Here is a 25808-nt window from a genome sequence, read left to right on the forward strand (position 1 = left end):
CAAGAAAGAAACACGCCTAAAAAGCTGTCTTCTGAGTCTTTGCCGAAACCCGGGATTGAACCAGGGACCTTTAGATCTTCAGTCTAACGCTCTCCCAACTGAGCTATTTCGGCCAGTTATTTCACAGCTCCCTCCGTTTTCTTCTTAATCATTGTAGACAAGACATACACCTCCAAATCATTCACTTTGATGGTACAGCTATGTCTTAAACTTCCGGTATCCTTCTGCAGCTAACTGGGTGCATTTACTCATTTACTTTTTTGGTGCGCAACCTAGGTACTTCTTTTATTCCAAACTCTGAATAGGCACACAAATGTGTGGGATGAGTAAGCAAGCTATATCATCTGACAGCTTGGTTCATGGGAAAATAGAAGATGATGCAGCCTAAGCTTTACATTAAAATCAAGATACAAACTGGAAATAATGGAAGTCAAAGCTGAAGGCAACAGAGGTGGAAGCCATTTTGAAAGGAAGATAGAACGCAAGTGCTGTGCTCTACTGATGGTATGTCGATCAGGTTATTGAAAGGTTTCATCTATGAACTAAAATGTCTACTGAAGCTGACTCCAAGAGAGAACTACACCTAATTAGCTAGGTGCTCAGTCCTTGCCGAAACCCGGGATTGAACCAGGGACCTTTAGATCTTCAGTCTAACGCTCTCCCAACTGAGCTATTTCGGCCAGTTGTCAGAGAATACCTTCCTGATGATTCTTAATCATTGTAGGCAACAAGTGGGCATCTGATCAATCACTAGGAGGGTACATCTATGTGTTAAAGTATGCTGTATCCTTCTGCAGCTAACTGGGCACAATTAGTCAATTTATTTTTTATTGCGCAAGCTAGGTATTTCTTTTTTTCTAAACGCTAAATAGGCTAGCAATCTAATACACAGAAATGTGTGGCATGAGGAAGCAAGCTATATCATCTGACACTTTGGTCCAAGGTTAGATGGAAAATGATGCAGGCTACAGTTTACCCTAAAATCGAGATAGAAACGGCAAATAATCGAAGTCAAAGCTGAAGGCAAGAGAGGTGGAAACCATTTTCAAAGGAAGATAGAAAACACGTACTGTCTTGTACTGATGGTATGTCAATTAGGTTGATGAAAGGTTTTATCAATTAAATAAAACGTCACCAGAAGCTGAATCCAAGAAAGAAACACGCCTAACAAGCTGCCTTCTGAGTCTTTGTCGAAACCCGGGATTGAACCAGGGACCTTTAGATCTTCAGTCTAACACTCTCCCAACTGAGCTATTTCGGCCAGTTATTTCACAGGTCCCTCCGTTTTCTTCTTAATCATTGTAGACAAGACATACACCTCGAAATCATTCACTTTGAGGGTACAGCTATGTCTTAAACTTCCGGTATCCTTCTGCAGCTAACTGGGTGCATTTACTCATTTACTTTTTTGGTGCGCAACCTAGGTACTTCTTTTATTCCAAACTCTGAATAGGCACACAAATGTGTGGGCTGAGTAAGCAAGCTATATCATCTGACAGCTTGGTTCATGGGAAAATAGAAGATGATGCAGCCTAAGCTTTACATTAAAATCAAGATAGAAACTGGAAATAATGGAAGTCAAAGCTGAAGGCAAGAGAGGTGGAAGCCATTTTCAAAGGAAGATAGAACGCAAGTGCTGTGCTCTACTGATGGTATGTCGATCAGGTTATTGAAAGGTTTCATCTATGAACTAAAATGTCTACTGAAGCTGACTCCAAGAGAGAACTACACCTAATTAGCTAGGTGCTCAGTCCTTGCCAAAACCCGGGATTGAACCAGGGACCTTTAGATCTTCAGTCTAACGCTCTCCCAACTGAGCTATTTCGGCCAGTTGTCAAAGAATACCTTCCTGATGATTCTTAATCATTGTAGGCAACAAGTGGGCATCTGATCAATCACTAGGAGGGTACATCTATGTGTTAAAGTATGCTGTATCCTTCTGCAGCTAACTGGGCACAATTAGTCAATTTATTTTTTATTGCGCAAGCTAGGTATTTCTTTTTTTCTAAACGCTAAATAGGCTAGCAATCTAATACACAGAAATGTGTGGCATGAGGAAGCAAGCTATATCATCTGACACTTTGGTCCAAGGTTAGATGGAAAATGATGCAGGCTACAGTTTACCCTAAAATCGAGATAGAAACGGGAAATAATGGAAGTCAAAGCTGAAGGCAAGAGAGGTGGAATCCATTTTCAAAGGAAGATAGAAAACACGTACTGTCTTGTACTGATGGTATGTCAATTAGGTTGATGAAAGGTTTTATTAATTAAATAAAACGTCACCGGAAGCTGACTCCAAAAAAGAAACTTGCCTGACGAACTAGCTGCTCAGTCTTTGACCAAACCAAGAATTTAACCAGGGACCCTTAGATCTAAAGTTTGACGTCCTCGCAACTGAGCTCTTTCAGCCCGTTTTTTCACAGTGCCTTCCTTATTATTATTAATCATTGTAGACAAGAAATATAAGTCGCAATCATTCACTGTGAGGGTACAGCTATGTGTTACACTTTGCTGTATCCTTCTGTAGCTAACTGGGGGCAATTACTCCTTTACTTTTTTGCTACGCGAGCTAGGTACTTCTTTTTTTCTAAACTCTGAATAGGCTACCACTCTCATAAACAGAAATGTGTGGCATGACTAAGCAAGCTATATCATCTGACAGTTTGGCTCATGGGAAAATGGAAGATGACGCCGCCTACGGTTTACATCAAAATCAAGATAGAAACGGGAAATAATGGAAGTCAAAGCTGAAGGCAAGAGAGGTGGAAGCCATTTTGAAAGGAAGATAGAAAATAAGTGCTCTTTTGTACCGATGGCATGTCGATCAGGTTGATGCAAGTTTTTATCAATGAAATAAAATGTCACTTGAGAGTGACTCCAAGAAAGAAACATGCCTAACAAGCTGAGTGCTTGGTCTTTGGCACAACCCAGGATTGGACCAAGGACCTTTTTTATCTTTAGTCTAACATTCTCCCAACTGAGATATTTTAGCCAGGTGTCATGAAAAGCTTTCCGTATCATTTTTAATCATTGTAGACAAGACACAGAAGTCTAAATCATTCACTGTGAGGGTACAGCTATGTCTTAAACTTTGCTGTATCCTTCTCCAGTTAACTGGGTGTAATTAGGGAATTCGTTTTTTATTGTGCAAGCTAGGTATTTCTTTTTTTCTAAACTCTAAATAGGCTAGCAATCTAATGCACAGAAATGTGTGGCATGAGTAAGCAAGCTATTTCATCCGACACTTTGGTTCAAGGGAAGATGGAGACTGATGCAGACTGCGGGTTACCTAAAAATCAAGACAGAAACAGTAAATAATGGAAGTCAAAGCTGAAGGCAAGAGAGGTGGAATCCATTTTGAAAGGAAGATAGAAAACAAGTACTGTCTTGTACTGATGGTATGTCAATTAGGTCGATGAAAGGTTTTATCAATTAAATAAAACGTCACCAGAAGCTGAATCCAAGAAAGAAACACGCCTAACAAGCTGTCTTCTGAATCTTTGCCGAAACCCGGGATTGAACCAGGGACCTTTAGATCTTCAGTCTAACGCTCTCCCAACTGAGCTATTTCGGCCACTTATTTCACAGGTCCCTCCGTATTCTTCTTAATCATTGTAGACAAGACATACACCTCGAAATCATTCACTTTGAGGGTACAGCTATGTCTTAAACTTCCGGTATCCTTCTGCAGCTAACTGGGTGCAATTACTCATTTACTTTTTTGGTGCGCAACCTAGGTACTTCTTTTATTCCAAACTCTGAATAGGTACACAAATGTGTGGGATGAGTAAGCAAGCTATATCATCTGACAGCTTGGTTCATGGGAAAATGGAAGATGATGCAGCCTAAGCTTTACATTAAAATCAAGATAGAAACTGGAAATAATGGAAGTCAAAGCTGAAGGCAAGAGAGGTGGAAGCCATTTTGAAAGGAAGATAGAACGCAAGTGCTGTGCTCTACTGATGGTATGTCGAACAGGTTATTAAAAGGTTTCATCTATGAACTAAAATGTCTACTGAAGCTGACTCCAAGAGAGAACTACACCTAATTAGCTAGGTGCTCAGTCCTTGCCAAAACCCGGGATTGAACCAGAGAGCTTTAGATCTTCAGTTTAACGCTCTCCCAAATGAGCTATTTCGGCCAGTTGTCAGAGAATACCTTCCTGATGATTCTTAATCATTGCAGGCAACAAGTGGGCATCTGATCAATCACTAGGAGGGTACATCTATGTGTTAAAGTATGCTGTATCCTTCTGCAGCTAACTGGGCACAATTAGTCAATTTATTTTTTATTGCGCAAGCTAGGTATTTCTTTTTTTCTAAACGCTAAATAGGCTAGCAATCTAATACACAGAAATGTGTGGCATGAGGAAGCAAGCTATATCATCTGACACTTTGGTCCAAGGTTAGATGGAAAATGATGCAGGCTACAGTTTACCCTAAAATCGAGATAGAAACGGCAAATAATGGAAGTCAAAGCTGAAGGCAAGAGAGGTGGAATCCATTTTCAAAGAAAGATAGAAAACACGTACTGTCTTGTACTGATGGTATGTCAATTAGGTTGATGAAAGGTTTTATCAATTAAATAAAACGTCACCAGAAGCTGACTCCAAAAAAGAAACTTGCCTGACGAACTAGCTGCTCAGTCTTTGACCAAACCAAGGATTTAACCAGGGACCCTTAGATCTAAAGTTTGACGTCCTCGCAACTGAGCTCTTTCAGCCCGTTTTTTCACAGTGCCTTCCTTATTATTGTTAATCATTGTAGACAAGAAATATAAGTCGCAATCATTCACTGTGAGGGTACAGCTATGTGTTACACTTTGCTGTATCCTTCTGTAGCTAACTGGGGGCAATTACTCCTTTACTTTTTTGCTACGCGAGGTAGGTACTTCTTTTTTTCTAAACTCTGAATAGGCTACCACTCTCATAAACAGAAATGTGTGGCATGACCAAGCAAGCTATATCATTTGACAGTTTGGCTCATGGGAAAATGGAAGATGACGCCGGCTACGGTTTACATTAAAATCAAGATAGAAACGGGAAATAATGGAAGTCAAAGCTGAAGGCAAGAGAGGTGGAAGCCATTTTGAAAGGAAGATAGAAAATAAGTTCTCTTTTGTACCGATGGCATGTCGATCAGGTTGATGCAAGTTTTTATCAATGAAATAAAATGTCACTTGAGAGTGACTCCAAGAAAGAAACATGCCTAACAAGCTGAGTGCTTGGTCTTTGGCACAACCCAGGATTGAACCAAGGACCTTTTTTATCTTTAGTCTAACATTATCCTAACTGAGATATTTTAGCCAGGTGTCATGAAAAGCTTTCCGTATCATTTTTAATCATTGTAGACAAGACACAGAAGTCTAAATCATTCACTGTGAGGGTACAGCTATGTCTTAAACTTTGTTGTATCCTTCTCCAGTTAACTGGGTGTAATTAGGGAATTTGTTTTTTATTCTGCAAGCTAGGTATTTCTTTTTTTCTAAACTCTAAATAGGCTAGCAATCTAATGCACAGAAATGTGTGGCATGAGTAAGCAAGCTATTTCATCCGACACTTTGGTTCAAGGGAAGATGGAGACTGATGCAGACTGCGGGTTACCTAAAAATCAAGATAGAAACAGTAAATAATGGAAGTCAAAGCTGAAGGCAAGAGAGGTGGAATCCATTTTGAAAGGAAGATAGAAAACAAGTACTGTCTTGTACTGATGGTATGTCAATTAGGTTGATGAAAGGTTTTATCAATTAAATAAAACGTCACCAGAAGCTGAATCCAAGAAAGAAACACGCCTAAAAAGCTGTCTTCTGTGTCTTTGCCGAAACCCGGGATCTTTAGATCTTCAGTCTAACGCTCTCCCAACTGAGCTATTTCGGCCAGTTATTTCACAGCTCCCTCCGTTTTCTTCTTAATCATTGTAGACAAGACATACACCTCCAAATCATTCACTTTGATGGTACAGCTATGTCTTAAACTTCCGGTATCCTTCTGCAGCTAACTGGGTGCATTTACTCATTTACTTTTTTGGTGCGCAACCTAGGTACTTCTTTTATTCCAAACTCTGAATAGGCACACAAATGTGTGGGATGAGTAAGCAAGCTATATCATCTGACAGCTTGGTTCATGGGAAAATAGAAGATGATGCAGCCTAAGCTTTACATTAAAATCAAGATACAAACTGGAAATAATGGAAGTCAAAGCTGAAGGCAACAGAGGTGGAAGCCATTTTGAAAGGAAGATAGAACGCAAGTGCTGTGCTCTACTGATGGTATGTCGATCAGGTTATTGAAAGGTTTCATCTATGAACTAAAATGTCTACTGAAGCTGACTCCAAGAGAGAACTACACCTAATTAGCTAGGTGCTCAGTCCTTGCCGAAACCCGGGATTGAACCAGGGACCTTTAGATCTTCAGTCTAACGCTCTCCCAACTGAGCTATTTCGGCCAGTTGTCAGAGAATACCTTCCTGATGATTCTTAATCATTGTAGGCAACAAGTGGGCATCTGATCAATCACTAGGAGGGTACATCTATGTGTTAAAGTATGCTGTATCCTTCTGCAGCTAACTGGGCACAATTAGTCAATTTATTTTTTATTGCGCAAGCTAGGTATTTCTTTTTTTCTAAACGCTAAATAGGCTAGCAATCTAATACACAGAAATGTGTGGCATGAGGAAGCAAGCTATATCATCTGACACTTTGGTCCAAGGTTAGATGGAAAATGATGCAGGCTACAGTTTACCCTAAAATCGAGATAGAAACGGCAAATAATCGAAGTCAAAGCTGAAGGCAAGAGAGGTGGAAACCATTTTCAAAGGAAGATAGAAAACACGTACTGTCTTGTACTGATGGTATGTCAATTAGGTTGATGAAAGGTTTTATCAATTAAATAAAACGTCACCAGAAGCTGAATCCAAGAAAGAAACACGCCTAACAAGCTGCCTTCTGAGTCTTTGTCGAAACCCGGGATTGAACCAGGGACCTTTAGATCTTCAGTCTAACACTCTCCCAACTGAGCTATTTCGGCCAGTTATTTCACAGGTCCCTCCGTTTTCTTCTTAATCATTGTAGACAAGACATACACCTCGAAATCATTCACTTTGAGGGTACAGCTATGTCTTAAACTTCCGGTATCCTTCTGCAGCTAACTGGGTGCATTTACTCATTTACTTTTTTGGTGCGCAACCTAGGTACTTCTTTTATTCCAAACTCTGAATAGGCACACAAATGTGTGGGCTGAGTAAGCAAGCTATATCATCTGACAGCTTGGTTCATGGGAAAATAGAAGATGATGCAGCCTAAGCTTTACATTAAAATCAAGATAGAAACTGGAAATAATGGAAGTCAAAGCTGAAGGCAAGAGAGGTGGAAGCCATTTTCAAAGGAAGATAGAACGCAAGTGCTGTGCTCTACTGATGGTATGTCGATCAGGTTATTGAAAGGTTTCATCTATGAACTAAAATGTCTACTGAAGCTGACTCCAAGAGAGAACTACACCTAATTAGCTAGGTGCTCAGTCCTTGCCAAAACCCGGGATTGAACCAGGGACCTTTAGATCTTCGGTCTAACGCTCTCCCAACTGAGCTATTTCGGCCAGTTGTCAAAGAATACCTTCCTGATGATTCTTAATCATTGTAGGCAACAAGTGGGCATCTGATCAATCACTAGGAGGGTACATCTATGTGTTAAAGTATGCTGTATCCTTCTGCAGCTAACTGGGCACAATTAGTCAATTTATTTTTTATTGCGCAAGCTAGGTATTTCTTTTTTTCTAAACGCTAAATAGGCTAGCAATCTAATACACAGAAATGTGTGGCATGAGGAAGCAAGCTATATCATCTGACACTTTGGTCCAAGGTTAGATGGAAAATGATGCAGGCTACAGTTTACCCTAAAATCGAGATAGAAACGGGAAATAATGGAAGTCAAAGCTGAAGGCAAGAGAGGTGGAATCCATTTTCAAAGGAAGATAGAAAACACGTACTGTCTTGTACTGATGGTATGTCAATTAGGTTGATGAAAGGTTTTATTAATTAAATAAAACGTCACCGGAAGCTGACTCCAAAAAAGAAACTTGCCTGACGAACTAGCTGCTCAGTCTTTGACCAAACCAAGAATTTAACCAGGGACCCTTAGATCTAAAGTTTGACGTCCTCGCAACTGAGCTCTTTCAGCCCGTTTTTTCACAGTGCCTTCCTTATTATTATTAATCATTGTAGACAAGAAATATAAGTCGCAATCATTCACTGTGAGGGTACAGCTATGTGTTACACTTTGCTGTATCCTTCTGTAGCTAACTGGGGGCAATTACTCCTTTACTTTTTTGCTACGCGAGCTAGGAACTTCTTTTTTTCTAAACTCTGAATAGGCTACCACTCTCATAAACAGAAATGTGTGGCATGACTAAGCAAGCTATATCATCTGACAGTTTGGCTCATGGGAAAATGGAAGATGACGCCGCCTACGGTTTACATCAAAATCAAGATAGAAACGGGAAATAATGGAAGTCAAAGCTGAAGGCAAGAGAGGTGGAAGCCATTTTGAAAGGAAGATAGAAAATAAGTGCTCTTTTGTACCGATGGCATGTCGATCAGGTTGATGCAAGTTTTTATCAATGAAATAAAATGTCACTTGAGAGTGACTCCAAGAAAGAAACATGCCTAACAAGCTGAGTGCTTGGTCTTTGGCACAACCCAGGATTGGACCAAGGACCTTTTTTATCTTTAGTCTAACATTCTCCCAACTGAGATATTTTAGCCAGGTGTCATGAAAAGCTTTCCGTATCATTTTTAATCATTGTAGACAAGACACAGAAGTCTAAATCATTCACTGTGAGGGTACAGCTATGTCTTAAACTTTGCTGTATCCTTCTCCAGTTAACTGGGTGTAATTAGGGAATTCGTTTTTTATTGTGCAAGCTAGGTATTTCTTTTTTTCTAAACTCTAAATAGGCTAGCAATCTAATGCACAGAAATGTGTGGCATGAGTAAGCAAGCTATTTCATCCGACACTTTGGTTCAAGGGAAGATGGAGACTGATGCAGACTGCGGGTTACCTAAAAATCAAGACAGAAACAGTAAATAATGGAAGTCAAAGCTGAAGGCAAGAGAGGTGGAATCCATTTTGAAAGGAAGATAGAAAACAAGTACTGTCTTGTACTGATGGTATGTCAATTAGGTCGATGAAAGGTTTTATCAATTAAATAAAACGTCACCAGAAGCTGAATCCAAGAAAGAAACACGCCTAACAAGCTGTCTTCTGAGTCTTTGCCGAAACCCGGGATTGAACCAGGGACCTTTAGATCTTCAGTCTAACGCTCTCCCAACTGAGCTATTTCGGCCACTTATTTCACAGGTCCCTCCGTATTCTTCTTAATCATTGTAGACAAGACATACACCTCGAAATCATTCACTTTGAGGGTACAGCTATGTCTTAAACTTCCGGTATCCTTCTGCAGCTAACTGGGTGCAATTACTCATTTACTTTTTTGGTGCGCAACCTAGGTACTTCTTTTATTCCAAACTCTGAATAGGCACACAAATGTGTGGGATGAGTAAGCAAGCTATATCATCTGACAGCTTGGTTCATGGGAAAATGGAAGATGATGCAGCCTAAGCTTTACATTAAAATCAAGATAGAAACTGGAAATAATGGAAGTCAAAGCTGAAGGCAAGAGAGGTGGAAGCCATTTTGAAAGGAAGATAGAACGCAAGTGCTGTGCTCTACTGATGGTATGTCGAACAGGTTATTAAAAGGTTTCATCTATGAACTAAAATGTCTACTGAAGCTGACTCCAAGAGAGAACTACACCTAATTAGCTAGGTGCTCAGTCCTTGCCAAAACCCGGGATTGAACCAGAGAGCTTTAGATCTTCAGTTTAACGCTCTCCCAAATGAGCTATTTCGGCCAGTTGTCAGAGAATACCTTCCTGATGATTCTTAATCATTGCAGGCAACAAGTGGGCATCTGATCAATCACTAGGAGGGTACATCTATGTGTTAAAGTATGCTGTATCCTTCTGCAGCTAACTGGGCACAATTAGTCAATTTATTTTTTATTGCGCAAGCTAGGTATTTCTTTTTTTCTAAACGCTAAATAGGCTAGCAATCTAATACACAGAAATGTGTGGCATGAGGAAGCAAGCTATATCATCTGACACTTTGGTCCAAGGTTAGATGGAAAATGATGCAGGCTACAGTTTACCCTAAAATCGAGATAGAAACGGCAAATAATGGAAGTCAAAGCTGAAGGCAAGAGAGGTGGAATCCATTTTCAAAGAAAGATAGAAAACACGTACTGTCTTGTACTGATGGTATGTCAATTAGGTTGATGAAAGGTTTTATTAATTAAATAAAACGTCACCGGAAGCTGACTCCAAAAAAGAAACTTGCCTGACGAACTAGCTGCTCAGTCTTTGACCAAACCAAGGATTTAACCAGGGACCCTTAGATCTAAAGTTTGACGTCCTCGCAACTGAGCTCTTTCAGCCCGTTTTTTCACAGTGCCTTCCTTATTATTGTTAATCATTGTAGACAAGAAATATAAGTCGCAATCATTCACTGTGAGGGTACAGCTATGTGTTACACTTTGCTGTATCCTTCTGTAGCTAACTGGGGGCAATTACTCCTTTACTTTTTTGCTACGCGAGGTAGGTACTTCTTTTTTTCTAAACTCTGAATAGGCTACCACTCTCATAAACAGAAATGTGTGGCATGACCAAGCAAGCTATATCATTTGACAGTTTGGCTCATGGGAAAATGGAAGATGACGCCGGCTACGGTTTACATTAAAATCAAGATAGAAACGGGAAATAATGGAAGTCAAAGCTGAAGGCAAGAGAGGTGGAAGCCATTTTGAAAGGAAGATAGAAAATAAGTTCTCTTTTGTACCGATGGCATGTCGATCAGGTTGATGCAAGTTTTTATCAATGAAATAAAATGTCACTTGAGAGTGACTCCAAGAAAGAAACATGCCTAACAAGCTGAGTGCTTGGTCTTTGGCACAACCCAGGATTGAACCAAGGACCTTTTTTATCTTTAGTCTAACATTATCCTAACTGAGATATTTTAGCCAGGTGTCATGAAAAGCTTTCCGTATCATTTTTAATCATTGTAGACAAGACACAGAAGTCTAAATCATTCACTGTGAGGGTACAGCTATGTCTTAAACTTTGTTGTATCCTTCTCCAGTTAACTGGGTGTAATTAGGGAATTTGTTTTTTATTCTGCAAGCTAGGTATTTCTTTTTTTCTAAACTCTAAATAGGCTAGCAATCTAATGCACAGAAATGTGTGGCATGAGTAAGCAAGCTATTTCATCCGACACTTTGGTTCAAGGGAAGATGGAGACTGATGCAGACTGCGGGTTACCTAAAAATCAAGATAGAAACAGTAAATAATGGAAGTCAAAGCTGAAGGCAAGAGAGGTGGAATCCATTTTGAAAGGAAGATAGAAAACAAGTACTGTCTTGTACTGATGGTATGTCAATTAGGTTGATGAAAGGTTTTATCAATTAAATAAAACGTCACCAGAAGCTGAATCCAAGAAAGAAACACGCCTAAAAAGCTGTCTTCTGAGTCTTTGCCGAAACCCGGGATTGAACCAGGGACCTTTAGATCTTCAGTCTAACGCTCTCCCAACTGAGCTATTTCGGCCAGTTATTTCACAGCTCCCTCCGTTTTCTTCTTAATCATTGTAGACAAGACATACTCCTCCAAATCATTCACTTTGATGGTACAGCTATGTCTTAAACTTCCGGTATCCTTCTGCAGCTAACTGGGTGCATTTACTCATTTACTTTTTTGGTGCGCAACCTAGGTACTTCTTTTATTCCAAACTCTGAATAGGCACACAAATGTGTGGGATGAGTAAGCAAGCTATATCATCTGACAGCTTGGTTCATGGGAAAATAGAAGATGATGCAGCCTAAGCTTTACATTAAAATCAAGATACAAACTGGAAATAATGGAAGTCAAAGCTGAAGGCAACAGAGGTGGAAGCCATTTTGAAAGGAAGATAGAACGCAAGTGCTGTGCTCTACTGATGGTATGTCGATCAGGTTATTGAAAGGTTTCATCTATGAACTAAAATGTCTACTGAAGCTGACTCCAAGAGAGAACTACACCTAATTAGCTAGGTGCTCAGTCCTTGCCGAAACCCGGGATTGAACCAGGGACCTTTAGATCTTCAGTCTAACGCTCTCCCAACTGAGCTATTTCGGCCAGTTGTCAGAGAATACCTTCCTGATGATTCTTAATCATTGTAGGCAACAAGTGGGCATCTGATCAATCACTAGGAGGGTACATCTATGTGTTAAAGTATGCTGTATCCTTCTGCAGCTAACTGGGCACAATTAGTCAATTTATTTTTTATTGCGCAAGCTAGGTATTTCTTTTTTTCTAAACGCTAAATAGGCTAGCAATCTAATACACAGAAATGTGTGGCATGAGGAAGCAAGCTATATCATCTGACACTTTGGTCCAAGGTTAGATGGAAAATGATGCAGGCTACAGTTTACCCTAAAATCGAGATAGAAACGGCAAATAATCGAAGTCAAAGCTGAAGGCAAGAGAGGTGGAAACCATTTTCAAAGGAAGATAGAAAACACGTACTGTCTTGTACTGATGGTATGTCAATTAGGTTGATGAAAGGTTTTATCAATTAAATAAAACGTCACTAGAAGCTGAATCCAAGAAAGAAACACGCCTAACAAGCTGCCTTCTGAGTCTTTGTCGAAACCCGGGATTGAACCAGGGACCTTTAGATCTTCAGTCTAACACTCTCCCAACTGAGCTATTTCGGCCAGTTATTTCACAGGTCCCTCCGTTTTCTTCTTAATCATTGTAGACAAGACATACACCTCGAAATCATTCACTTTGAGGGTACAGCTATGTCTTAAACTTCCGGTATCCTTCTGCAGCTAACTGGGTGCATTTACTCATTTACTTTTTTGGTGCGCAACCTAGGTACTTCTTTTATTCCAAACTCTGAATAGGCACACAAATGTGTGGGATGAGTAAGCAAGCTATATCATCTGACAGCTTGGTTCATGGGAAAATAGAAGATGATGCAGCCTAAGCTTTACATTAAAATCAAGATAGAAACTGGAAATAATGGAAGTCAAAGCTGAAGGCAAGAGAGGTGGAAGTCATTTTGAAAGGAAGATAGAACGCAAGTGCTGTGCTCTACTGATGGTATGTCGATCAGGTTATTGAAAGGTTTCATCTATGAATTAAAATGTCTACTGAAGCTGACTCCAAGAGAGAACTACACCTAATTAGCTAGGTGCTCACTCCTTGCCAAAACCCGGGATTGAACCAGGGACCTTTAGATCTTCAGTCTAACGCTCTCCCAACTGAGCTATTTCGGCCAGTTGTCAAAGAATACCTTCCTGATGATTCTTAATCATTGTAGGCAACAAGTGGGCATCTGATCAATCACTAGGAGGGTACATCTATGTGTTAAAGTATGCTGTATCCTTCTGCAGCTAACTGGGCACAATTAGTCAATTCATTTTTTATTGCGCAAGCTAGGTATTTCTTTTTTTCTAAACGCTAAATAGGCTAGCAATCTAATACACAGAAATGTGTGGCATGAGGAAGCAAGCTATATCATCTGACACTTTGGTCCAAGGTTAGATGGAAAATGATGCAGGCTACAGTTTACCCTAAAATCGAGATAGAAACGGGAAATAATGGAAGTCAAAGCTGAAGGCAAGAGAGGTGGAATCCATTTTCAAAGGAAGATAGAAAACACGTACTGTCTTGTACTGATGGTATGTCAATTAGGTTGATGAAAGGTTTTATTAATTAAATAAAACGTCACCGGAAGCTGACTCCAAAAAAGAAACTTGCCTGACGAACTAGCTGCTCAGTCTTTGACCAAACCAAGAATTTAACCAGGGACCCTTAGATCTAAAGTTTGACGTCCTCGCAACTGAGCTCTTTCAGCCCGTTTTTTCACAGTGCCTTCCTTATTATTATTAATCATTGTAGACAAGAAATATAAGTCGCAATCATTCACTGTGAGGGTACAGCTATGTGTTACACTTTGCTGTATCCTTCTGTAGCTAACTGGGGGCAATTACTCCTTTACTTTTTTGCTACGCGAGCTAGGTACTTCTTTTTTTCTAAACTCTGAATAGGCTACCATTCTCATAAACAGAAATGTGTGGCATGACTAAGCAAGCTATATCATCTGACAGTTTGGCTCATGGGAAAATGGAAGATGACGCCGCCTACGGTTTACATCAAAATCAAGATAGAAACGGGAAATAATGGAAGTCAAAGCTGAAGGCAAGAGAGGTGGAAGCCATTTTGAAAGGAAGATAGAAAATAAGTGCTCTTTTGTACCGATGGCATGTCGATCAGGTTGATGCAAGTTTTTATCAATGAAATAAAATGTCCCTTGAGAGTGACTCCAAGAAAGAAACATGCCTAACAAGCTGAGTGCTTGGTCTTTGGCACAACCTAGGATTGAACCAAGGACCTTTTTTTATCTTTAGTCTAACATTCTCCCAACTGAGATATTTAAACCAGGTGTCATGAAAAGCTTTCCGTATCATTTTTAATCATTGTAGACAAGACACAGAAGTCTAAATCATTCACTGTGAGGGTACAGCTATGTCTTAAACTTTGCTGTATCCTTCTCCAGTTAACTGGGTGTAATTAGGGAATTCGTTTTTTATTGTGCAAGCTAGGTATTTCTTTTTTTCTAAACTCTAAATAGGCTAGCAATCTAATGCACAGAAATGTGTGGCATGAGTAAGCAAGCTATTTCATCCGACACTTTGGTTCAAGGGAAGATGGAGACTGATGCAGACTGCGGGTTACCTAAAAATCAAGACAGAAACAGTAAATAATGGAAGTCAAAGCTGAAGGCAAGAGAGGTGGAATCCATTTTGAAAGGAAGATAGAAAACAAGTACTGTCTTGTACTGATGGTATGTCAATTAGGTCGATGAAAGGTTTTATCAATTAAATAAAACGTCACCAGAAGCTGAATCCAAGAAAGAAACACGCCTAACAAGCTGTCTTCTGAGTCTTTGCCAAAACCCGGGATTGAACCAGGGACCTTTAGATCTTCAGTCTAACGCTCTCCCAACTGAGCTATTTCGGCCAGTTATTTCACAGGTCCCTCCGTTTTCTTCTTAATCATTGTAGACAAGACATACACCTCGAAATCATTCACTTTGAGGGTACAGCTATGTCTTAAACTTCCGGTATCCTTCTGCAGCTAACTGGGTGCATTTACTCATTTACTTTTTTGGTGCGCAACCTAGGTACTTCTTTTATTCCAAACTCTGAATAGGCACACAAATGTGTGGGATGAGTAAGCAAGCTATATCATCTGACAGCTTGGTTCATGGGAAAATAGAAGATGATGCAGCCTAAGCTTTACATTAAAATCAAGATAGAAACTGGAAATAATGGAAGTCAAAGCTGAAGGCAAGAGAGGTGGAAGCCATTTTCAAAGGAAGATAGAACGCAAGTGCTGTGCTCTACTGATGGTATGTCGATCAGGTTATTGAAAGGTTTCATCTATGAACTAAAATGTCTACTGAAGCTGACTCCAAGAGAGAACTACACCTAATTAGCTAGGTGCTCAGTCCTTGCCGAAACCCGGGATTGAACCAGGGACCTTTAGATCTTCGGTCTAACGCTCTCCCAACTGAGCTATTTTGGCCAGTTGTCAGAGAATACCTTCCTGATGATTCTTAATCATTGTAGGAAACAAGTGGGCATCTGATCAATCACTAGGAGGGTACATCTATGTGTTAAAGTATGCTGTATCCTTCTGCAGCTAACTGGGCACAATTAGTCAATTTATTTTTTATTGCGCAAGCTAGGTATTTCTTTTTTTCTAAACGCTAAATAGGCTAGCAATCTAATACACAGAAATGTGTGGCATGAGGAAGCAAGCTATATCATCTGACACTTTGGTCCAAGGTTAGATGGAAAATGATGCAGGCTACAGTTTACCCTAAAATCGAGATAGAAACGGCAAATAATGGAAGTCAAAGCTGAAGGCAAGAGAGGTGGAATCCATTTTCAAAGAAAGATAGAAAACACGTACTGTCTTGTACTGATGGTATGTCAATTAGGTTGATGAACGGTTTTATTAATTAAATAAAACGTCACCGGAAGCTGACTCCAAAAAAGAAACTTGCCTGACGAACTAGCTGCTCAGTCTTTGACCAAACCAAGGATTTAACCAGGGACCCTTAGATCTAAAGTTTGACGTCCTCGCAACTGAGCTCTTTCAGCCCGTTTTTTCACAGTGCCTTCCTTATTATTGTTAATCATTGTAGACAAGAAATATAAGTCGCAATCATTCACTGTGAGGGAACAGCTATGTGTTACACTTTGCTGTATCCTTCTGTAGCTAACTGGGGGCAATTACTCCTTTACTTTTTTGCTACGCGAGGTAGGTACTTCTTTTTTTCTAAACTCTGAATAGGCTACCACTCTCATAAACAGAAATGTGTGGCATGACCGAGCAAGCTATATCATCTGACAGTTTGGCTCATGGGAAAATGGAAGATGACGCCGGCTACGGTTTACATTAAAATCAAGATAGAAACGGGAAATAATGGAAGTCAAAGCTGAAGGCAAGAGAGGTGGAAGCCATTTTGAAAGGAAGATAGAAAATAGGTGCTCTTTTGTACCGATGGCATGTCGATCAGGTTGATGCAAGTTTTTATCAATGAAATAAAATGTCACTTGAGAGTGATTCCAAGAAAGAAACATGCCTAACAAGCTGAGTGCTTGGTCTTTGGCACAACCCAGGATTGAACCAAGGACCTTTTTTATCTTTAGTCTAACATTCTCCCAACTGAGATATTTTAGCCGGGTGTCATGAAAAGCTTTCCGTATCATTTTTAATCATTGTAGACAAGACACAGAAGTCTAAATCATTCACTGTGAGGGTACAGCTATGTCTTAAACTTTGCTGTATCCTTCTCCAGTTAACTGGGTGTAATTAGGGAATTCGTTTTTTATTGTGCAAGCTAGGTATTTCTTTTTTTCTAAACTCTAAATAGGCTAGCAATCTAATGCACAGAAATGTGTGGCATGAGTAAGCAAGCTATTTCATCCGACACTTTGGTTCAAGGGAAGATGGAGACTGATGCAGACTGCGGGTTACCTAAAAATCAAGACAGAAACAGTAAATAATGGAAGTCAAAGCTGAAGGCAAGAGAGGTGGAATCCATTTTGAAAGGAAGATAGAAAACAAGTACTGTCTTGTACTGATGGTATGTCAATTAGGTTGATGAAAGGTTTTATCAATTAAATAAAACGTCACCAGAAGCTGAATCCAAGAAAGAAACACGCCTAACTAGCTGTCTTCTGAGTTTAAGCCGAAACCCGGGATTGAACCAGGGACCTTTAGATCTTCAGTCTAACGCTCTCCCAACTGAGCTATTTCGGCCAGTTATTTCACAGGTCCCTCCGTTTTCTTCTTAATCATTGTAGACAAGACATACACCTCGAAATCATTCACTTTGAGGGTACAGCTATGTCTTAAACTTCCGGTATCCTTCTGCAGCTAACTGGGTGCATTTACTCATTTACTTTTTTGGTGCGCAACCTAGGTACTTCTTTTATTCCAAACTCTGAATAGGCACACAAATGTGTGGGATGAGTAAGCAAGCTATATCATCTGACAGCTTGGTTCATGGGAAAATAGAAGATGATGCAGCCTAAGCTTTACATTAAAATCAAGATAGAAACTGGAAATAATGGAAGTCAAAGCTGAAGGCAAGAGAGGTGGAAGCCATTTTGAAAGGAAGATAGAACGCAAGTGCTGTGCTCTACTGATGGTATGTCGATCAGGTTATTGAAAGGTTTCATCTATGAACTAAAATGTCTACTGAAGCTGACTCCAAGAGAGAACTACTCCTAATTAGCTAGGTGCTCAGTCCTTGCCGAAACCCGGGATTGAACCAGGGACCTTTAGATCTTCAGTCTAAAGCTCTCCCAACTGAGCTATTTCGGCCAGTTGTCAAAGAATACCTTCCTGATGATTCTTAATCATTGTAGGCAACAAGTGGGCATCTGATCAATCACTAGGAGGGTACATCTATGTGTTAAAGTATGCTGTATCCTTCTGCAGCTAACTGGGCACAATTAGTCAATTTATTTTTTATTGCGCAAGCTAGGTATTTCTTTTTTTCTAAACGCTAAATAGGCTAGCAATCTAATACACAGAAATGTGTGGCATGAGGAAGCAAGCTATATCATCTGACACTTTGGTCCAAGGTTAGATGGAAAATGATGCAGGCTACAGTTTACCCTAAAATCGAGATAGAAACGGCAAATAAGGGAAGTCAAAGCTGAAGGCAAGAGAGGTGGAATCCATTTTCAAAGAAAGATAGAAAACACGTACTGTCTTGTACTGATGGTATGTCAATTAGGTTGATGAAAGGTTTTATTAATTAAATAAAACGTCACCGGAAGCTGACTCCAAAAAAGAAACTTGCCTGACGAACTAGCTGCTCAGTCTTTGACCAAACCAAGGATTTAACCAGGGACCCTTAGATCTAAAGTTTGACGTCCTCGCAACTGAGCTCTTTCAGCCCGTTTTTTCACAGTGCCTTCCTTATTATTATTAATCATTGTAGACAAGAAATATAAGTCGCAATCATTCACTGTGAGGGTACAGCTATGTGTTACACTTTGCTGTATCCTTCTGTAGCTAACTGGGGGCAATTACTCCTTTACTTTTTTGCTACGCGAGCTAGGTACTTCTTTTTTTCTAAACTCTGAATAGGCTACCATTCTCATAAACAGAAATGTGTGGCATGACTAAGCAAGCTATATCATCTGACAGTTTGGCTCATGGGAAAATGGAAGATGACGCCGCCTACGGTTTACATCAAAATCAAGATAGAAACGGGAAATAATGGAAGTCAAAGCTGAAGGCAAGAGAGGTGGAAGCCATTTTGAAAGGAAGATAGAAAATAAGTGCTCTTTTGTACCGATGGCATGTCGATCAGGTTGATGCAAGTTTTTATCAATGAAATAAAATGTCCCTTGAGAGTGACTCCAAGAAAGAAACATGCCTAACAAGCTGAGTGCTTGTCTTTGGCACAACCTAGGATTGAACCAAGGACCTTTTTTTATCTTTAGTCTAACATTCTCCCAACTGAGATATTTAAACCAGGTGTCATGAAAAGCTTTCCGTATCATTTTTAATCATTGTAGACAAGACACAGAAGTCTAAATCATTCACTGTGAGGGTACAGCTATGTCTTAAACTTTGCTGTATCCTTCTCCAGTTAACTGGGTGTAATTAGGGAATTCGTTTTTTATTCTGCAAGCTAGGTATTTCTTTTTTTCTAAACTCTAAATAGGCTAGCAATCTAATGCACAGAAATGTGTGGCATGAGTAAGCAAGCTATTTCATCCGACACTTTGGTTCAAGGGAAGATGGAGACTGATGCAGACTGGGGGTTACCTAAAAATCAAGACAGAAACAGTAAATAATGGAAGTCAAAGCTGAAGGCAAGAGAGGTGGAATCCATTTTGAAAGGAAGATAGAAAACAAGTACTGTCTTGTACTGATGGTATGTCAATTAGGTTGATGAAAGATTTTATCAATTAAATAAAACGTCACCAGAAGCTGAATCCAAGAAAGAAACACGCCTAACAAGCTGTCTTCTGAGTCTTTACCGAAACCCGGGATTGAACCAGGGACCTTTAGATCTTCAGTCTAACGCTCTCCCAACTGAGCTATTTCGGCCAGTTATTTCACAGGTCCCTCCGTTTTCTTCTTAATCATTGTAGACAAGACATACACCTCGAAATCATTCACTTTGAGGGTACAGCTATGTCTTAAACTTCCGGTATCCTTCTGCAGCTAACTGGGTGCATTTACTCATTTACTTTTTTGGTGCGCAACCTAGGTACTTCTTTTATTCCAAACTCTGAATAGGCACACAAATGTGTGGAATGAGTAAGCAAGCTATATCATCTGACAGCTTGGTTCATGGGAAAATAGAAGATGATGCAGCCTAAGCTTTACATTAAAATCAAGATAGAAACTGGAAATAATGGAAGTCAAAGCTGAAGGCAAGAGAGGTGGAAGCCATTTTGAAAGGAAGATAGAACGCAAGTGCTGTGCTCTACTGATGGTATGTCGATCAGGTTATTGAAAGGTTTCATCTATGAACTAAAATGTCTACTGAAGCTGACTCCAAGAGAGAACTACACCTAATTAGCTAGGTGCTCAGTCCTTGCCGAAACCCGGGATTGAACCAGGGACCTTTAGATCTTCAGTCTAACGCTCTCCCAACTGAGCTATTTTGGCCAGTTGTCAGAAAATTCCTTCCTGATGATTCTTAATCATTGTAGGAAACAAGTGGGCATCTGATCAATCACTAGGAGGGTACATCTATGTGTTAAAGTATGCTGTATCCTTCTGCAGCTAACTGGGCACAATTAGTCAATTTATTTTTTATTGCGCAAGCTAGGTATTTCTTTTTTTCTAAACGCTAAATAGGCTAGCAATCTAATACACAGAAATGTGTGGCATGAGGAAGCAAGCTATATCATCTGACACTTTGGTCCAAGGTTAGATGGAAAATGATGCAGGCTACAGTTTACCCTAAAATCGAGATAGAAACGGCAAATAATGGAAGTCAAAGCTGAAGGCAAGAGAGGTGGAATCCATTTTCAAAGAAAGATAGAAAACACGTACTGTCTTGTACTGATGGTATGTCAATTAGGTTGATGAAAGGTTTTATTAATTAAATAAAACGTCACCGGAAGCTGACTCCAAAAAAGAAACTTGCCTGACGAACTAGCTGCTCAGTCTTTGACCAAACCAAGGATTTAACCAGGGACCCTTAGATCTAAAGTTTGACGTCCTCGCAACTGAGCTCTTTCAGCCCGTTTTTTCACAGTGCCTTCCTTATTATTGTTAATCATTGTAGACAAGAAATATAAGTCGCAATCATTCACTGTGAGGGTACAGCTATGTGTTACACTTTGCTGTATCCTTCTGTAGCTAACTGGGGGCAATTACTCCTTTACTTTTTTGCTACGCGAGGTAGGTACTTCTTTTTTTCTAAACTCTGAATAGGCTACCACTCTCATAAACAGAAATGTGTGGCATGACCAAGCAAGCTATATCATCTGACAGTTTGGCTCATGGGAAAATGGAAGATGACGCCGGCTACGGTTTACATTAAAATCAAGATAGAAACGGGAAATAATGGAAGTCAAAGCTGAAGGCAAGAGAGGTGGAAGCCATTTTGAAAGGAAGATAGAAAATAGGTGCTCTTTTGTACCGATGGCATGTCGATCAGGTTGATGCAAGTTTTTATCAATGAAATAAAATGTCACTTGAGAGTGATTCCAAGAAAGAAACATGCCTAACAAGCTGAGTGCTTGGTCTTTGGCACAACCCAGGATTGAACCAAGGACCTTTTTTATCTTTAGTCTAACATTCTCCCAACTGAGATATTTTAGCCAGGTGTCATGAAAAGCTTTCCGTATCATTTTTAATCATTGTAGACAAGACACAGAAGTCTAAATCATTCACTGTGAGGGTACAGCTATGTCTTAAACTTTGCTGTATCCTTCTCCAGTTAACTGGGTGTAATTAGGGAATTCGTTTTTTATTGTGCAAGCTAGGTATTTCTTTTTTTCTAAACTCTAAATAGGCTAGCAATCTAATGCACAGAAATGTGTGGCATGAGTAAGCAAGCTATTTCATCCGACACTTTGGTTCAAGGGAAGATGGAGACTGATGCAGACTGCGGGTTACCTAAAAATCAAGATAGAAACAGTAAATAATGGAAGTCAAAGCTGAAGGCAAGAGAGGTGGAATTCATTTTGAAAGGAAGATAGAAAACAAGTACTGTCTTGTACTGATGGTATGTCAATTAGGTTGATGAAAGGTTTTATCAATTAAATAAAACGTCACCAGAAGCTGAATCCAAGAAAGAAACACGCCTAAAAAGCTGTCTTCTGAGTCTTTGCCGAAACCCGGGATTGAACCAGGGACCTTTAGATCTTCAGTCTAACGCTCTCCCAACTGAGCTATTTCGGCCAGTTATTTCACAGGTCCTTCCGTTTTCTTCTTAATCATTGTAGACAAGACATACACCTCGAAATCATTCACTTTGAGGGTACAGCTATGTCTTAAACTTCCGGTATCCTTCTGCAGCTAACTGGGTGCATTTACTCATTTACTTTTTTGGTGCGCAACCTAGGTACTTCTTTTATTCCAAACTCTGAATAGGCACACAAATGTGTGGGATGAGTAAGCAAGCTATATCATCTGACAGCTTGGTTCATGGGAAAATAGAAGATGATGCAGCCTAAGCTTTACATTAAAATCAAGATACAAACTGGAAATAATGGAAGTCAAAGCTGAAGGCAAGAGAGGTGGAAGCCATTTTGAAAGGAAGATAGAACGCAAGTGCTGTGCTCTACTGATGGTATGTCGATCAGGTTATTGAATGGTTTCATCTATGAACTAAAATGTCTACTGAAGCTGACTCCAAGAGGGAACTACACCTAATTAGCTAGTGCTCAGTCCTTGCCGAAACCCGGGATTGAACCAGGGACCTTTAGATCTTCAGTCTAACGCTCTCCCAACTGAGCTATTTCGGCCAGTTGTCAAAGAATACCTTCCTGATGATTCTTAATCATTGTAGGCAACAAGTGGGCATCTGATCAATCACTAGGAGGGTACATCTATGTGTTAAAGTATGCTGTATCCTTCTGCAGCTAACTGGGCACAATTAGTCAATTTATTTTTTATTGCGCAAGCTAGGTATTTCTTTTTTTCTAAACGCTAAATAGGCTAGCAATCTAATACACAGAAATGTGTGGCATGAGGAAGCAAGCTATATCATCTGACACTTTGGTCCAAGGTTAGATGGAAAATGATGCAGGCTACAGTTTACCCTAAAATCGAGATAGAAACGGCAAATAATCGAAGTCAAAGCTGAAGGCAAGAGAGGTGGAAACCATTTTCAAAGGAAGATAGAAAACACGTACTGTCTTGTACTGATGGTATGTCAATTAGGTTGATGAAAGGTTTTATCAATTAAATAAAACGTCACTAGAAGCTGAATCCAAGAAAGAAACACGCCTAACAAGCTGCCTTCTGAGTCTTTGTCGAAACCCGGGATTGAACCAGGGACCTTTAGATCTTCAGTCTAACACTCTCCCAACTGAGCTATTTCGGCCAGTTATTTCACAGGTCCCTCCGTTTTCTTCTTAATCATTGTAGACAAGACATACACCTCGAAATCATTCACTTTGAGGGTACAGCTATGTCTTAAACTTCCGGTATCCTTCTGCAGCTAACTGGGTGCATTTACTCATTTACTTTTTTGGTGCGCAACCTAGGTACTTCTTTTATTCCAAACTCTGAATAGGCACACAAATGTGTGGGATGAGTAAGCAAGCTATATCATCTGACAGCTTGGTTCATGGGAAAATAGAAGATGATGCAGCCTAAGCTTTACATTAAAATCAAGATAGAAACTGGAAATAATGGAAGTCAAAGCTGAAGGCAAGAGAGGTGGAAGTCATTTTGAAAGGAAGATAGAACGCAAGTGCTGTGCTCTACTGATGGTATGTCGATCAGGTTATTGAAAGGTTTCATCTATGAATTAAAATGTCTACTGAAGCTGACTCCAAGAGAGAACTACACCTAATTAGCTAGGTGCTCACTCCTTGCCAAAACCCGGGATTGAACCAGGGACCTTTAGATCTTCAGTCTAACGCTCTCCCAACTGAGCTATTTCGGCCAGTTGTCAAAGAATACCTTCCTGATGATTCTTAATCATTGTAGGCAACAAGTGGGCATCTGATCAATCACTAGGAGGGTACATCTATGTGTTAAAGTATGCTGTATCCTTCTGCAGCTAACTGGGCACAATTAGTCAATTCATTTTTTATTGCGCAAGCTAGGTATTTCTTTTTTTCTAAACGCTAAATAGGCTAGCAATCTAATACACAGAAATGTGTGGCATGAGGAAGCAAGCTATATCATCTGACACTTTGGTCCAAGGTTAGATGGAAAATGATGCAGGCTACAGTTTACCCTAAAATCGAGATAGAAACGGGAAATAATGGAAGTCAAAGCTGAAGGCAAGAGAGGTGGAATCCATTTTCAAAGGAAGATAGAAAACACGTACTGTCTTGTACTGATGGTATGTCAATTAGGTTGATGAAAGGTTTTATTAATTAAATAAAACGTCACCGGAAGCTGACTCCAAAAAAGAAACTTGCCTGACGAACTAGCTGCTCAGTCTTTGACCAAACCAAGAATTTAACCAGGGACCCTTAGATCTAAAGTTTGACGTCCTCGCAACTGAGCTCTTTCAGCCCGTTTTTTCACAGTGCCTTCCTTATTATTATTAATCATTGTAGACAAGAAATATAAGTCGCAATCATTCACTGTGAGGGTACAGCTATGTGTTACACTTTGCTGTATCCTTCTGTAGCTAACTGGGGGCAATTACTCCTTTACTTTTTTGCTACGCGAGCTAGGTACTTCTTTTTTTCTAAACTCTGAATAGGCTACCATTCTCATAAACAGAAATGTGTGGCATGACTAAGCAAGCTATATCATCTGACAGTTTGGCTCATGGGAAAATGGAAGATGACGCCGCCTACGGTTTACATCAAAATCAAGATAGAAACGGGAAATAATGGAAGTCAAAGCTGAAGGCAAGAGAGGTGGAAGCCATTTTGAAAGGAAGATAGAAAATAAGTGCTCTTTTGTACCGATGGCATGTCGATCAGGTTGATGCAAGTTTTTATCAATGAAATAAAATGTCCCTTGAGAGTGACTCCAAGAAAGAAACATGCCTAACAAGCTGAGTGCTTGGTCTTTGGCACAACCTAGGATTGAACCAAGGACCTTTTTTTATCTTTAGTCTAACATTCTCCCAACTGAGATATTTAAACCAGGTGTCATGAAAAGCTTTCCGTATCATTTTTAATCATTGTAGACAAGACACAGAAGTCTAAATCATTCACTGTGAGGGTACAGCTATGTCTTAAACTTTGCTGTATCCTTCTCCAGTTAACTGGGTGTAATTAGGGAATTCGTTTTTTATTGTGCAAGCTAGGTATTTCTTTTTTTCTAAACTCTAAATAGGCTAGCAATCTAATGCACAGAAATGTGTGGCATGAGTAAGCAAGCTATTTCATCCGACACTTTGGTTCAAGGGAAGATGGAGACTGATGCAGACTGCGGGTTACCTAAAAATCAAGACAGAAACAGTAAATAATGGAAGTCAAAGCTGAAGGCAAGAGAGGTGGAATCCATTTTGAAAGGAAGATAGAAAACAAGTACTGTCTTGTACTGATGGTATGTCAATTAGGTCGATGAAAGGTTTTATCAATTAAATAAAACGTCACCAGAAGCTGAATCCAAGAAAGAAACACGCCTAACAAGCTGTCTTCTGAGTCTTTGCCAAAACCCGGGATTGAACCAGGGACCTTTAGATCTTCAGTCTAACGCTCTCCCAACTGAGCTATTTCGGCCAGTTATTTCACAGGTCCCTCCGTTTTCTTCTTAATCATTGTAGACAAGACATACACCTCGAAATCATTCACTTTGAGGGTACAGCTATGTCTTAAACTTCCGGTATCCTTCTGCAGCTAACTGGGTGCATTTACTCATTTACTTTTTTGGTGCGCAACCTAGGTACTTCTTTTATTCCAAACTCTGAATAGGCACACAAATGTGTGGGATGAGTAAGCAAGCTATATCATCTGACAGCTTGGTTCATGGGAAAATAGAAGATGATGCAGCCTAAGCTTTACATTAAAATCAAGATA

At 39.8% G+C, this 25808-nt stretch overlaps 18 non-coding genes across 18 annotated transcripts; all 18 read right to left on the minus strand.

Moving 5' to 3' along the window:
• Positions 1-40: 40 nt before the first annotated feature.
• Positions 41-113, minus strand: TRNAF-GAA (transfer RNA phenylalanine (anticodon GAA)). Its single transcript has one exon. It is a non-coding gene; the product is annotated as a tRNA-Phe (tRNA).
• Positions 114-607: 494 nt separating this feature from the next.
• TRNAF-GAA (transfer RNA phenylalanine (anticodon GAA)) lies at positions 608-680 on the minus strand. Its single transcript has one exon. It is a non-coding gene; the product is annotated as a tRNA-Phe (tRNA).
• A 1075-nt stretch (positions 681-1755) lies between these two features.
• Positions 1756-1828, minus strand: TRNAF-GAA (transfer RNA phenylalanine (anticodon GAA)). The gene has a single exon. It is a non-coding gene; the product is annotated as a tRNA-Phe (tRNA).
• Positions 1829-3501: 1673 nt separating this feature from the next.
• Positions 3502-3574, minus strand: TRNAF-GAA (transfer RNA phenylalanine (anticodon GAA)). The gene has a single exon. It is a non-coding gene; the product is annotated as a tRNA-Phe (tRNA).
• Positions 3575-6369: 2795 nt separating this feature from the next.
• Positions 6370-6442, minus strand: TRNAF-GAA (transfer RNA phenylalanine (anticodon GAA)). The gene has a single exon. It is a non-coding gene; the product is annotated as a tRNA-Phe (tRNA).
• A 2821-nt stretch (positions 6443-9263) lies between these two features.
• Positions 9264-9336, minus strand: TRNAF-GAA (transfer RNA phenylalanine (anticodon GAA)). Its single transcript has one exon. It is a non-coding gene; the product is annotated as a tRNA-Phe (tRNA).
• Positions 9337-11576: 2240 nt separating this feature from the next.
• TRNAF-GAA (transfer RNA phenylalanine (anticodon GAA)) lies at positions 11577-11649 on the minus strand. Its single transcript has one exon. It is a non-coding gene; the product is annotated as a tRNA-Phe (tRNA).
• A 494-nt stretch (positions 11650-12143) lies between these two features.
• TRNAF-GAA (transfer RNA phenylalanine (anticodon GAA)) lies at positions 12144-12216 on the minus strand. The gene has a single exon. It is a non-coding gene; the product is annotated as a tRNA-Phe (tRNA).
• A 1075-nt stretch (positions 12217-13291) lies between these two features.
• TRNAF-GAA (transfer RNA phenylalanine (anticodon GAA)) lies at positions 13292-13364 on the minus strand. The gene has a single exon. It is a non-coding gene; the product is annotated as a tRNA-Phe (tRNA).
• Positions 13365-15038: 1674 nt separating this feature from the next.
• On the minus strand, positions 15039-15111 carry TRNAF-GAA (transfer RNA phenylalanine (anticodon GAA)). The gene has a single exon. It is a non-coding gene; the product is annotated as a tRNA-Phe (tRNA).
• Positions 15112-17351: 2240 nt separating this feature from the next.
• TRNAF-GAA (transfer RNA phenylalanine (anticodon GAA)) lies at positions 17352-17424 on the minus strand. The gene has a single exon. It is a non-coding gene; the product is annotated as a tRNA-Phe (tRNA).
• Positions 17425-17918: 494 nt separating this feature from the next.
• TRNAF-GAA (transfer RNA phenylalanine (anticodon GAA)) lies at positions 17919-17991 on the minus strand. Its single transcript has one exon. It is a non-coding gene; the product is annotated as a tRNA-Phe (tRNA).
• Positions 17992-19664: 1673 nt separating this feature from the next.
• TRNAF-GAA (transfer RNA phenylalanine (anticodon GAA)) lies at positions 19665-19737 on the minus strand. The gene has a single exon. It is a non-coding gene; the product is annotated as a tRNA-Phe (tRNA).
• Positions 19738-20231: 494 nt separating this feature from the next.
• Positions 20232-20304, minus strand: TRNAF-GAA (transfer RNA phenylalanine (anticodon GAA)). Its single transcript has one exon. It is a non-coding gene; the product is annotated as a tRNA-Phe (tRNA).
• A 1673-nt stretch (positions 20305-21977) lies between these two features.
• On the minus strand, positions 21978-22050 carry TRNAF-GAA (transfer RNA phenylalanine (anticodon GAA)). Its single transcript has one exon. It is a non-coding gene; the product is annotated as a tRNA-Phe (tRNA).
• Positions 22051-22543: 493 nt separating this feature from the next.
• On the minus strand, positions 22544-22616 carry TRNAF-GAA (transfer RNA phenylalanine (anticodon GAA)). Its single transcript has one exon. It is a non-coding gene; the product is annotated as a tRNA-Phe (tRNA).
• Positions 22617-23691: 1075 nt separating this feature from the next.
• TRNAF-GAA (transfer RNA phenylalanine (anticodon GAA)) lies at positions 23692-23764 on the minus strand. Its single transcript has one exon. It is a non-coding gene; the product is annotated as a tRNA-Phe (tRNA).
• A 1674-nt stretch (positions 23765-25438) lies between these two features.
• Positions 25439-25511, minus strand: TRNAF-GAA (transfer RNA phenylalanine (anticodon GAA)). The gene has a single exon. It is a non-coding gene; the product is annotated as a tRNA-Phe (tRNA).
• Between the last annotated feature and the right edge of the window lie 297 nt (positions 25512-25808).

Source organism: Pleurodeles waltl, chromosome 8, assembly GCF_031143425.1.
Source record: "Pleurodeles waltl isolate 20211129_DDA chromosome 8, aPleWal1.hap1.20221129, whole genome shotgun sequence".
Lineage (NCBI taxonomy): Eukaryota > Metazoa > Chordata > Amphibia > Caudata > Salamandridae > Pleurodeles > Pleurodeles waltl.